Raw genomic sequence first — 13,106 nt, 5'->3', positions numbered from 1 at the left:
CTGGTGCGCAGGGGGGCTTAGGGATGATCTTGTAGGGGTTTATAAAATAATGAGGGGCATAGGTCAGTTGGATAGTCAACATCTTTTCCCAAAGGTAGGGGAGTCTAAGACTAAAGGGCATAGGTTTAAGGTGAGAGGGGAGAGATACAAAAGGGTCCAGAGGGGCATTTTATTCACACAGAGGATAGTGAGCGTCTGGAACAAGCTGCCAGAGGTAGTAGTAGTAGAAGCGGGTACAATTTTGTATTTTAAAAAGCATTTAGACAGTTACATGGGTAAGTTGGTATAGTGGGATATGGACTAAATGTAGGCAATTGGTACCAATTTAGTTGTTTAAAAAAAAGGGGCAGCATGGACAAATTGGGCCAAAGGGCCTGTTTCCATGCTGTAAACTTCTATGACTCTAATTAATAGTCCTGTCTCGCCAGTGAAGTGAGTAACTGTGATGCGTGCAGCTTCATAATGCTTCAATGATTTCAAAATGGTGTCTGGTTAGCGATCCCTCCTTGTTTCAGCCAGGAGTTAAGGCTATCAACATCTATCCCTTATCTATCACAGGAATGCTTTTCCTTTGGACCTCTGGTGTCCAAGAATATCACTCTAGTTAAGGTTTTTTGTAACCCTCCTCTGTGTGACTACCAGAAGACCTAGACCTATCTCAAGCCTTCCCCACTGATTGACCCTCCCATCACCTGCAACGACTCAGAACAAACCTCCTCACTTGCAGGTTGAGTTGGTAGTTAGGAAGGAAAATGCAAGATTTGCTTTCATTTTGAAAGCACTCAGACACTAAAGCAAGGTTTACCGCTGAGGATTTATAAGGCTCTGGTCAGACTAATTTGAAAAGTTGTGAGCGATTTTGGGCCCCATATCTAAGGAAAGATGGAGGATCCGGAGGAGGTTCATGAGAATGATCCCGGGAATGAAAAGCTTGATGTATGGGAAGCATCTGAGGACTCCGGATCTGTACTCGATGGAGTTTAGAATGATGAGGGGCGAATCTCATTGAAACTTACGGAATACTGAAAGGCCCCGATAGAGTGGATGTGAGGAAGATGTTTCCATTAGTGGGAGAGACTAGGATCCGAGGGCACAGCCTCAGACTAAAGGGATGACCCTTTAGAACCAAGATGAGGAGGAACTTCGGAGAGTGGTGAATCTGTGGAATTCATTGCCACAGAGGGCTGTGGAAGTCAGGCCATTGAGTGTATTTAAGACACAGATAGCTAGACTTTTGATTGGTAAGGGGATTAAAGATTACAGGAAAAAGCGGGAGAATGGGGTTGAGAAACCTATCAGCCATGATCAAATGGTGGAGCAGATTTAATGGGCCAAATGGCCTAATTCTGCTCCAATATCCTACGTTCTTACATTTACAGGAATGCTTTGGGGGGGGCATTTTGTTTTCCAGAGGCTGGCAGCCACTTTCTTCATATTCCCACTTGGATCAGTTTTTTTTAGGTTTATATATTTGTGTCACAAGTTGGCTTACATTAACACTGCAATGAAGTGACTGTAAAAATCCCCCAGTTGCCACATTCTGGCATCTGTTCAGGTACACTGAGGGAGAATTTAGCATGGCCAATTCACCTAACCAGCACGTCTTTGGAATGTGGGACGAAACCAGAGCACCTGGAAGAAACCCACGCAGACGTGGGGAGAATGTGCAAACTCCACACAAAATGGTGATCCAAGCCAGGAATTAAACCCTGGTCCCTGGCATTGTGAGGCAGCAGTGCAAACCACTGTGCCAGCATGCTGGCCCTGAACTTGACAATATTTTCCAAGTCAATGAAAAACAACTGTGGGGTAACAGTGCCCAACAGCGGGAAGTGGGTCTAGTGGTTAAGAACTGCACAAGTCCTGTACGTACCGTTACTGGCAGCTGAGACTGAATGAGTATCCAGCATTGTCCTGCCACCAACCTTCTGGTTTCCCTCACCCTTCCCCCATCTCCCCACCACCGCCATCTCCCCACCACCGCCACCCCCCCCCCCCCCCCCTTCAGAATGTGACAGAGAAACAGGGAATGTTGAGTTGAATTTTATGTTGTGGCCAAACGGGATTTTTCTCTCTCTCTCATTTCTGTGGTTCGTTGTGTGCTGAGTAAACAGTATCTTGAAATACTAAAAGATAAAGAACGGCCGCATCGAGAAATCACCCTCGAGCAACCACTTGGAGGGATTCCCTGTAAACAAACATCTTTCAAGTGTCACTGTTTATCGCCAGTGAACTGCATCAAGTTAATAAGGTAAATACAGCTGCTGTAAAGTTGTGCTTGCTGAAGAACTCACCACACGGATTGGGAACCACTTTACTGTTAACAGCCTCTCCAAAATACAGCACCAAGACAGGCCATTCAGCCCAGCTGCTGCGTATGTATCACATGAGCCTCCTCTAACATCACCTGAACCTTTTGAGCGGCGCGGTGGCACAGTTGTCAGCACTGCTGCCTCACAGCCTGCAGGGACCTGTGTTCAATTCCCGGCTTGGGTCACTGTCTTTGCAGAGTTTGCACGTTCTCCCCGTGTGTGCGGAGGTTTCCTCCCACAGTCCAAAGATGGGCGGGATAGGTGCATTGTTGCTAAATTGCCCCTTTGTGTTCCGGGAATGCGTAGCTTAGAGGGAGTAGTGGGGTAAATATATGGGGTTACAGGGGATAGGGCCTGGGTGGGAATGATGTCAGTGCAGACTTGATGGGCTGAATAGCCTCGTTCTGTACTGTAGGAATTCTATGGTTTCGATAACTCTTCCCCCTCTTGTAGTTACCTAGCTTTCAGTGTATGTCTATGGCCCTCAACCTGCAGTAGTACATCTATTCTCTGAGTAAGGAAGTTCCTCTTGAATTCCTTTTGGCTGTTGTCATTCTTTGTCTTTCCCGCACCCTAGTGGTGCACAAGGCAGATTTTCATCTATCCCCAAGGTACATCTTTTCTGGAACAGGTCGCTGGTCTGTCGCCATATGCTTATCGCTTGAGGGGCGCCGCTCTGCACCAAGCATGCCTGACCAGGCATCTCACCCGCTCTATTGCCTGCCATTGGTGTGTTGGAAGGATTCTGATAATAAACATAATAATAATAAACATGGTGATAGCATTATGAAGGCACCTTCGGTGGTCAACAAGACTTGAACCCAGAGTTTCTAACTCAGAGGCTAAGATGCACCGCGTCTTATATCAATCCCTCGGATTGAAATGGGATCTTGATCAATTGGGCCAGTGGGCTGACGAATGGCAGATGGAGTTTAATTTAGATAAATGCAGTGTAATGCATTTTGGTAGATTGAACCAGGGCAGGATTTACTCAATTAATGGTAGGGCGTTGGGGAGAGTTACAGAACAAAGAGATCTCGGGGTACAGGTTCATAGCTCCTTGAAAGTGGAGTCACAGGTGGACAGAGTGGTGAAGAAGGCATTCGGCAGGCTTGGTTTCATCAGTCAGAACATTGAATACAGGAGTTGGGACGTCTTGTTGGAGTTGTACAAGACATTGGTAAGGCCACACTTGGAATACTGTGTACACTTCTGGTCACGCTATTATTGAAAGAATATTATTAAATTAGAAAGAGTGCAAAAAAGATTTACTAGGATGCACCCAGGACATGATGGTTTGAGTTATAAAGAGAGGCTGGATAGACTGGAACTTTTTCCTCTGGAGCGTAGAAGTTTAGAGGTGAACTCGTAGAGGTCTATAAAATAATGAGGGACATAGATCAGCTAGATGGTCAATGTCTTTTCCCAAAGGTAGGAGAGTCGAAAACTAGGGCATAAGTTTATGGTGAGGGGGAGAGATACAAAATTGTCCAGAGGGGCCATTTTTTTACACAGAGGGTGGTGAGTATCTGGAATAAGCTGCCAGACATAATAGTAGAGGCCGGTACAATTTTGTTGTTTAAAAAGCATTCAGGCAGTTACATGGGTAAGATGGGTATAGGGGCATATGGGTCAGTGGTGGGCAGTTGGGCTTAGCTTAGAGGTTTAAAAAAATGGCAGCATGGACAAGTTGGGCCGAAGGGCCTGTTTCCATGCTGTAAACCTTTATGACTCTATGACCTCTAGTTTTAGAGACTCCCACATGGGGAGCCGATGGCCTAATGATACTCTTGCTAGAGTATTAATCCAATTAATGTTCCAGGGACCCAGGTTCAAATCCCGCCATGTCAGATGGTGGAATTTGAATTCAATGAAAAGTATCTGGAATTCAGAATCTACTAATGACCATGAAACCATTGTTGATTGCCAGAAAATCTGGCCTGACCTCCTTTTACTGTGCCCCCAGATCCTAGCCTCGTGTATGAATGGAAACCCTCTTCTCCACATCCACTCTATCCAGGCCTTTCTGTAAGTTTCAATGAGATCCCCCCGCCTCATCTTTCTAAATTCCAATGAGTACAGACCCTGAGTCCTCAGACACTCCTCATATGTCAAGCATTCTGACTCCAGAGCCACAATAATGTAGTTGACTCTCAACTGCCTTTTGGCAATAAATGCTGGCCAGCCAGCGACACCCATGTCCCATGAATGAATAAAAGAAGTCAGCATATTTTGCCATCTGCCCCAGCAGCTCACGCTTTCCTAGAAGAAACAGCCCCCTGCAGTCGTTCCATCTAATGTCCTTTAGGGAAGGAAATCTGCCATCTTTACCAGGGCTGGCCTACATGTGACACCAGAGCCACAGCGACATGATTGACTCTCCACTGCCCTCCAAGGGCAATAGGGATGGGCAACAAATGCTGGCCCAGCCAGCAACGCCCATGCCCCACGAATGATTAAATTCTTTCCTGATGGTTACAACCTAAAGATCCAGGCATCATCTGTGTACATGGCACCGTTAGATCTGTGGTTTATTTTGGCATTTCACATAAATAACTGATGCACGCGTGTGTAATATAATGCCACAGCGGGAGTGGAGCTTACACAGTGCGAGAAAGGAATCTGAATCAGGCAGCTCTGGCTGTTGAGATTGAGGGTTGGAGGGTGTCTGTTCTGCATCACTCATTTCCGTCACTGTCACACTGGTGGAGGGGTGGGTAGCGGCCGGGGAGGGCGAAGTTCTGGATTCTTTCACAGCTTCCCACGCTGATGCTCTTCTGGCCTTATCTGGTCTTCCCTTGAGTTGTAGCAGAGAGCCAAGAAGGGCAAGCAACTAATTTGTTAAATACAAGCCCCAGCCAATGCTCTGATAACCACCACACCCCCGCCCCCTCGATACAGCTGTCTTGCTGGGTCCCATGACCCCAAAAAGAGACAGAGGGAGGGGTGAGGGGATGTTAAACTCTTAAAGGGGCAGCTGCACTTCTAGAATTTTCAAGTCTGTTTCAGTTGCGACCACAACCTGTGGTCCTAGAATTGGCACTTTGGCAGCCAAGAATATTTTTGCAGCAATAAATTTGATGATTCCATTTTCAAAATAACTCCCCAGAGGCCGATGTCCCTTCACCAGATTGCCTTTATTTCCAAACTTATCCCTGCTCTTAAGAGCACTTCAGGTACAAAGTCAGTAGTTTAAAGTTTATTTATTTATTAGTCACAAGTAGTTTTACATTAACGCTGCAATGAAGTTACTGTGAAAATGCCCTAGTCGCCACACTCCGGCACCTGTTCAAGCACACTGAGGGAGAATTTAGCATGACCAATCCACCAAACCAGCACATCTTTCAGACTGTGAGAGGGAATGGGAGCACGCGGAAGAAACCCACGCAAACATGGGGAGAATGTGCAAACTCCACATAGACAGCGACCCAAGCTGGAATCGAACCTGGTTCCATGGTGCTGTGAGGTAGCAGTGCTAACCACTGTGTCACTGTGCCGCCCCTCACTGTGTCACCCTGACACTCCTCTATATATATATGTACATAGGTGAGATTCCCTGATTGGGCAGGCAGCCTTTACTTCAATCAGGGAGCTCATACTCCAAGAGGCCCACCTCCTGGGCCTGGTTGAGGTAATTACAATCTCTGTTCCTGCTGAGTCATATTTGGAAGGGGGGGAGAAAAGTGGTTCTAATTCCTAAAGTATCTCCTGCAGTCTTTGGATGTCCCAAAGCACCTTACAAGCCAATGAGGTAAGTTTTGAAGAGTAGACTCCTCTTATAATGTAGGACACCCAGCAACCATTTAGCACACAGCGAGATCCTATGATTGTCCCATTTTGCAAATTGAGGCAAATCCAGCAGGGATGCATGTGGAAGGTTTTTACCCACTGAAGATGGCAAAGGCTGCGCCTGAATTGGGATCATTCTGGGCGTGAATCTTCCATGATCCACAGAGATCTCTGTACAAGGGCTTGGCTTCCTTGGCAACTGAATAAAATAATGGGCCTCATTGCCACTGCCACCGCTGGCACATGTGTGCCATTGACCACTCATCTTTGGAGGCAGGAAGTGAAATCATTTCCTGAGGTATACCTGGATATGGATCTCGAGACCTCTTGACACCAGTCTGAGTGGTTCTGATTTCTTTTATCCATTCAATGGACATGGGCTTTGCTGGCTGGCCAGCATTTATTGCCTGTCCTTAGTTGCCAGAAGGCAGTAGACGCAATCATATTGCTGTGTCTCTGGAATCACGTGTCAGTCAGACCAGTAAGGATAGCAGATTTCCTTCCCTAAAGTACATGAGTGAACCAGATGGGTTTTCCCCAACAATCCACAGTGGTTTTGTGGTCATCAGTAGCTTCTTAATTCCAGATATCTTTTATTGAATTCAAATTCCATCATCTGCCGGGGTGGGATTCGAACCTCAGTCCCCAGAATATTAGCTGAGTTTCTGGATTACTAGTCTAGCGATGATATCACCAGGCCGTCGCCTCCCCAGATGACACAACTGATACCTTACTTTGTGTTACCCTGCTCTTACTGAGGGCACAATGCATCCATACATTGCTAATGAGCGTGCTAAAGTTCCTAAGGAAAATAGTTATGGCTGGAGTTATGATGCCAAAGCTCACAGACCAGACTCTTTTGATAACAGATATTCTGAATTTCGATTCTGAGTGCATGATGTTAACTGCACAGTTCATTCATTCAGCCTGTCCTCCTTTCCCCCAGAGATTTGATCAATGGTAGAATTAATTTCTTATGCAAATTTTCAAAAGAGGCCAAATGCTTAGCACTGCTGCCTTACACTGTCAGGGACCCAGGTTCAATTCCCAGCTTGGGTGACTCTCTGTGCAGAGTTTGCACGTTCTCCCTGTGTCTGCATGGGTTTCCTCAGGGTGCTCCAGTTTCCTCCCACACTCCAAAAATGGTAGGTTAGGTAGATTGGCCATGCTAAATTGCCCCTTAGGTGTATAGGTTAGGGGAATTAGTGGAGTAAATGTGTGAGGTTACAGGCTGGGTGGGAGGGGGCAGGGCAGGGAGGAGAGGGAGGGGTATGGACCTGGGTAAGATTCTGTCTCGGAGAATTGGTGCAGACTCGATGGGCTGAATGGCCTCCTTCTGCATTGTAGGGGTTCTATAATTTTATAATATGCTTCCAGGCATTTGCCTAAGTTTTCTCATGTGTGTTCACATTGCAGTGGTGTTCAATCACTATGGTTCCGCAACATCTGGAAGTGTTACCAGATGATCTAACACACCAGTTGGATAACTACCAAAAGTCAGCCTTCTTGTTCATATCAGGAGATTTACATTTTAGCTGCTGTACAAGTGCAGATGTGACAAGAGTGGAATCTTACTTGTCATTGCTCAGAACCACAGCACATGCCCAGGATTCAGTTGCTGCGCTTCCACCAAGTCAGATCTAGCAGTTTTTTCCTTGATTTGATTAGATTGATTCGTTATTGTCTCATGTGTTAGTATACAATGAAAAGTATTGCTTCTTGCGCAGTGGCTGCCTCACAGCACCAGAGATCCGAGTTCGATTCCTGGCTTGGTTCACTGTCTGTGCGCAGTCTGCACGTTCTCCCTGTGTCTGCGTGGGTTTCCTCCAGGAGCTTCAGTTCCCTCCCACAGTCTAAAAGACGCGCTGGCTCGGTGCTAAATTCTCCATCAGTGTACCCGAACAGGTGCCGGAGTGTGGCAACGCGGGGATTTTCACAGTAACTTCATTGTAGCATTAATGTAAGCCTACTTGTGACATGAATAAATAAATAAGCTGTACAGACAAAGCATACCATTCATAGAGTACATTAGGGAGAAGGAAAGGAGATGGTGCAGAATGTAGTGTTACAGTCATAACTCGGATGTAGAGAAAGACCAGCTTGATATATGGTCAGCCCATTCAAAAGTCTGATGTTCCTGCATCATTTTGTGTTGAAGATCTGTATGACATTGCCTTGAATCTTATCCCAAGAGCATTATAATGATTCAATCTGAACCATAAGAACATCAATGTTGTGACAATTGTAAAATGAACGTCAAATACTCAGTCAGGTTTTCCAGCCCATCCCGCCAGCAGAATCTTCCAGTCCCTCCGGGTGAGCCACGCAGAACGCCGTAGACAGTGGCAGGACTGGAAGACCCCACCTCTGTCACCGTGTCTCCCATTACACGTTACAGGTGGCATGGTGGCACAATTGATAGCACTGCTGCCTCACAGCGCCAGGAACTCGGGTTCAGTTCCCGGCTTGGGTCACTGTCCGTGTGGAGATTGTACGTTGTCCCCGTGTCTGCATGGGTTTCCTCTGGCTGTCGCTGTTTCCTCCCACAGTCAAAAGGTGTGCATTGACCCGAACAGGTGCCAGTATGTGACAGCTAGGGGAATTTCACAGTAACTTAATTGCAGTGTTAATGTAAGCCTTACTTGTGACTAATAAATAAAATTTAAAAACATTGTACATTTAGCAAGCACAGGCGTGATGAGTGAACAGAGTTTGATGCAAGTTAGGCCGCGGTTGGCAGAGTTTTGGATGAGCTTTATGTTTCTTGAAGGTGGATAATGGGATGCCGGTATGGAGTTTGTTCGAATAGCCAAACCCAGAGAAAGCATAGGGATAGGTGAGCGCCAGTGATTAACAATCAGTTATCATTGCAATGGTCATTTATTGTGTGGTCTGACCAGATCAAACCTTCGCCACGCAGAGTGGCACAGTGTTTAGCACTGTCGCCTCATAGTGCCAGGGATCCGGGTTTGATTCCCAGCTTGGGTGACGGTATGAAGTCTGCACGTTCTCCCTCCTTGGATTTCCTCCGGGTGATCTGGTTTCCTCCCACAGTCCAAAGGTGTGTGTTAGGTGGATTGGCCATTGTAAATTTCTCCTTAGTGTCAGGGGGATTAGCAGGGTAGATGTATGGAGTCACAGGGACAGAGCCTGCATAGGATTGTTGTCGGTGCAAGCTCAATGGGCTGAATGGCCTCCTTTTGCACTGTTGGGATTCTATGATTCTTCTTGGAAATACTCTGCGTAATGGTTGAGGTAAAGATTGATTCTGTCAGGAAATTATCCTCGCGCATTCTTCGACCTTTCTGCAGCGACCTGACAGCTCGCTGTCAGTTTAAGTCTTTTTAAGGATTTAATTAATTCTAGAAATGCAACAGTACTGAAAAAACCTGGAGTTGGTGGGGGTGGTGCAGGGGCTGGACGAACCGTGGTTGAATGATGTGGATTAAACCCTGGGCTGTTTGTTCAGATAACTGAACCAGAATCCAACTCCGACTGATAAGGAAGGACAAGCCCTGAGTGATGGGATAATTCTCCTCTAATTGCTGTCGTAATGGCTGTGACTCGAAATTAGTTTTTAATGAGGGTAGCCCTTAGGTACAGAGCAGCACCTAAAGGAGTAATTAATCTGACAGTGCCATTAATTGAAGCCACAGATCATTATGGAAAACTGTTGCTGTGATGTGATAGTGGGTGCTCTTCTGTGGATGGGTTCGGACTGAGCAGGCCAAGTTTTAACAAACATTGAAGCTAACTGTGCTGGATTCAAGCAGGCTGACACAAGGCGGTCAAAGTGGAGAGGTGATGGTCTAGTGGTGTTATCGCTAGACTATTAATCTGGAAACTCAGCTAACATTTTGGGGGCCTGGGTTCCGAATCCTGCTACAGCAGGATTGAATTTAAGAACATAAGAACAGAAGAACATTAGAAATAGGAGCAGGAGTAGGCCATCTAGCCCTTCGAGCCTGCCCCGCCATTCAACAAGATCATGGCTGATCTGTCGCGGCTCAGTTCCACTTTCCCGCCCTCTCCCCATAACCCTTAATCCCCTCTGTTATCAAAAACCCGTCAACCCGCGTCTTAAAAATATTTAGCGAGGCAGCCTCCACCACTTCAACGGGCAGAGAATTCCAGAGATTCACCACCCTTTGAGTGAAGAAGTTCCTCCTCAACTCCGTTCTAAACTGCCCCCCCTTTATCTTGAGGCTGTGCCCCCTAGTCCTACTGTCTTTTTTGAGCGGGAAGAGTCTCTCCACCTCTATCCTATCCATCCCATTCATCATCTTATACGTCTCAATGAGATCTCCCCTCATTCTTCTAAACTCTAACGAGTACAAGCCGAGTTTATTCAGCCTCTCCTCATAGCTCAACCCCCTCAACTCCGGTATCAGCCTAGTAAACCTCCTCTGCACTCCCTCCAAGGCCAAAATATCTTTGCGCAGGTGCAGCGCCCAAAACTGCACACAGTACTCCAGCTGCAGCCTCACCAATGCCCTATACAGCTGCAGCAAGACCTCCCTACTTTTATATTCAATCCCCCTCACTATGAAGGCCAGCATCCCATTCGCCTTCCTGACCACCTGCTGCACCTGCAAGCTGGGTTTTTGCGACTCATGCACAAGGACCCCGAGGTCCCTCTGCACCGTCGCCTGCTGCAGTTTTTCTCCCCGTAAGTAATAGTCCTTCCTACCATTCTTCCTACCAAAGTGGACCACCTCACACTTGCCAACATTAAATTCCATTTGCCATTTCCTGGCCCATTCGCCCAGCCTATCTAGATCCTTCTGCAGACTCTCCACACCCTCCGCACAATTTGCCGTTCCCCCAATCTTGGTGTCATCAGCAAATTTCGACACCCTACACTCAGTTCCCTCCTCCAGATCATCTACATAAATGGTAAAAAGCTGAGGCCCCAGCACCGACCCCTGGGGCACTCCACTAGTCACCATCCACCAATCCGAATAGCACCCGTTGACCCCCACTCTCTGCCTCCTATTTGACAACCAATCCTCTATCCACGCTAACATCCTACCCCCAACTCCATGTCCCTCGACCTTCTGCAATAACCTCTTGTGAGGTACTTTGTCAAACGCCTTCTGAAAATCCAGAAAGACCACATCCACCGGCTCTCCTCTATCCACCGCCCTAGACACATCCTCATAGAACTCCAGTAAATTTGTCAGACACGACTTCCCTTTAATGAAACCGTTGAACTCAATTAAAAAAATCTGGAATTAAGAATCTACTGATGACCATGAAACCATTGTCAAAAAAACTCACCTGGTTCATTAATGTCCAGTAGAGAAGGAAATCTGCTGTCCTTACCTGGTCTGGCCTACATGTAAGAAGGTTCACAACACCAGGTTAAAGTCCAGCAGGTTTATTTGGAATCACGAGCTTTCGGGGCACTGTTCCTTCATCAGGTGAGAGGTCAGGAATGTTCATCAGGTCTCACCTGAAGGAGCAGCACTCTGAAAGCTCGTGATTCCAAATAAACCTGTTGGACTTTAACCTGGTGTTGTGAGACCTCTTACTGTGCCCACCCCAGTCCAATGCCAGCATCTCCATATCATGGCCCACATGTAACTCCAGAGCCACAGGAATGTGGTTGAGTCTCAACTGCCCTCGGGCAACTAGGGATGGGCAATAAATGCTGATGTGGGTATGCCGGCGTTGGACTGGCGTAAACACAGTAAAAAGTCTGACAACACCAGGTTTTAGTCCAACCTTTTTATTTGATAATATACTCACAAGCTTTCGGGGTTAGCCCCTTCATCAGGTGAATGGAGAGTTCACCTGACGAAGGGGCTAACCCCGAAAGCTTGTGAGTATATTGTCAAATAAATAGGTTGGACTAAAACCTGGTGTTGTCAGACTTTTTACAATAAATGCTGGCCAGCCAGCGATGTCTATGTCCCAGAAAAATATAAAAATAAAGTGGGAAAAGAGTTCTGTTCCTCAGCACCCAACCTCTCTCTCACAGATAACCGTATATGTTTCTGAAAATATCATTATGGAGACATTCCAGAAATGGAAAATTAGCTTTCCCATGCCACTGAGGATGTTTATAAGTTAATATGAAGTTGTTACGCTGCTTAAAATCCAATTACACATCATGCAACAAGGTATAACACTTTTCAAGTCTTTTGACTGTAAGAGAGTGAAAGTTCTCATTAAATCTTGATGACAATGGAGGTTGCAAATTTGTGGGCACTTTGAATGTGCAGCTTATGAACAAGTGAAGATTCACTGCCAGAAACATCTGGTTTTCTGTGTTTACCTGCACACAAACAGACTCCATGAGTTGCTAAAAGCAAAATCCTGCAGATGCTGGAATCTGAAACAAAAACAGAAAATGCTGGAAAATCTCAGCAGATCTGATAGCATCTGTGGGGAGAGAACAGAGACAGTGTTACGAGTCTAGATAACCTTTCGTCCAAAGGGTCATTTAGACTTGTAGCGTTGGCTCTATTCTTTCTCCACAGATGCTGTCAGACTTCCTTAAGTTGCTGTCAGTTTCAGTGGAGTAAAGTTGATAATAATATCGGAATTAGGAGCAAAAGTAGGCAAATTCAGCCCTTCGAGCCTGCTCCGCCATTCAATCAGATCATGCCTGATCTCTCCCTTGTCTCAAATCCATCTCCATACCCATTTCCCTTATCCCTTTAACTCATTTTTATCAGAAATATATCTATCTCCTACCTACTACCATTTAATGATTCAGATTTCACTGTGTTATGGGGCAGTGAGTTCCATAAATTCAGCACCCTCTGTGAGAAGTAGTTCCTCCCCATCTCAGTTTTAAACCTACCGCCTCTCAACCTACACCTGTGACCTCTTGTTCGAGATTGCCCCATAAGAGGAAACATTTGGTCAACATTAAAGTTAGCAGTCCATTTTAGTATTTTATATCCCTCAATCAGATCCCCTCGCATCCTTCTAAACTCCAGTGAGTATAAGCCCAAGCTGTTTAATCTCTCCTCATATGTCAACCCCCTCATGCCC

General features: G+C 46.2%; 1 protein-coding gene across 7 annotated transcripts in view; it reads left to right on the top strand.

Annotated features, from left to right (window-relative positions):
* Positions 1-13,106, top strand: part of LOC145355077 (neuronal-specific septin-3-like) — a 392,555-nt gene that overhangs the window by 316,694 nt on the left and 62,755 nt on the right. The window lies entirely within an intron of this gene.

The sequence above is a fragment of the Carcharhinus amblyrhynchos genome, chromosome 18 (genome assembly GCF_965287045.1).
Source record: "Carcharhinus amblyrhynchos chromosome 18, sCarAmb.v2.hapA, whole genome shotgun sequence".
NCBI classification, from domain to species: Eukaryota; Metazoa; Chordata; class Chondrichthyes; order Carcharhiniformes; family Carcharhinidae; genus Carcharhinus; species Carcharhinus amblyrhynchos.
The sequence above is the reverse complement of the archived record's forward strand: the minus strand, read 5'-3'. Positions and strand labels throughout refer to the sequence as shown.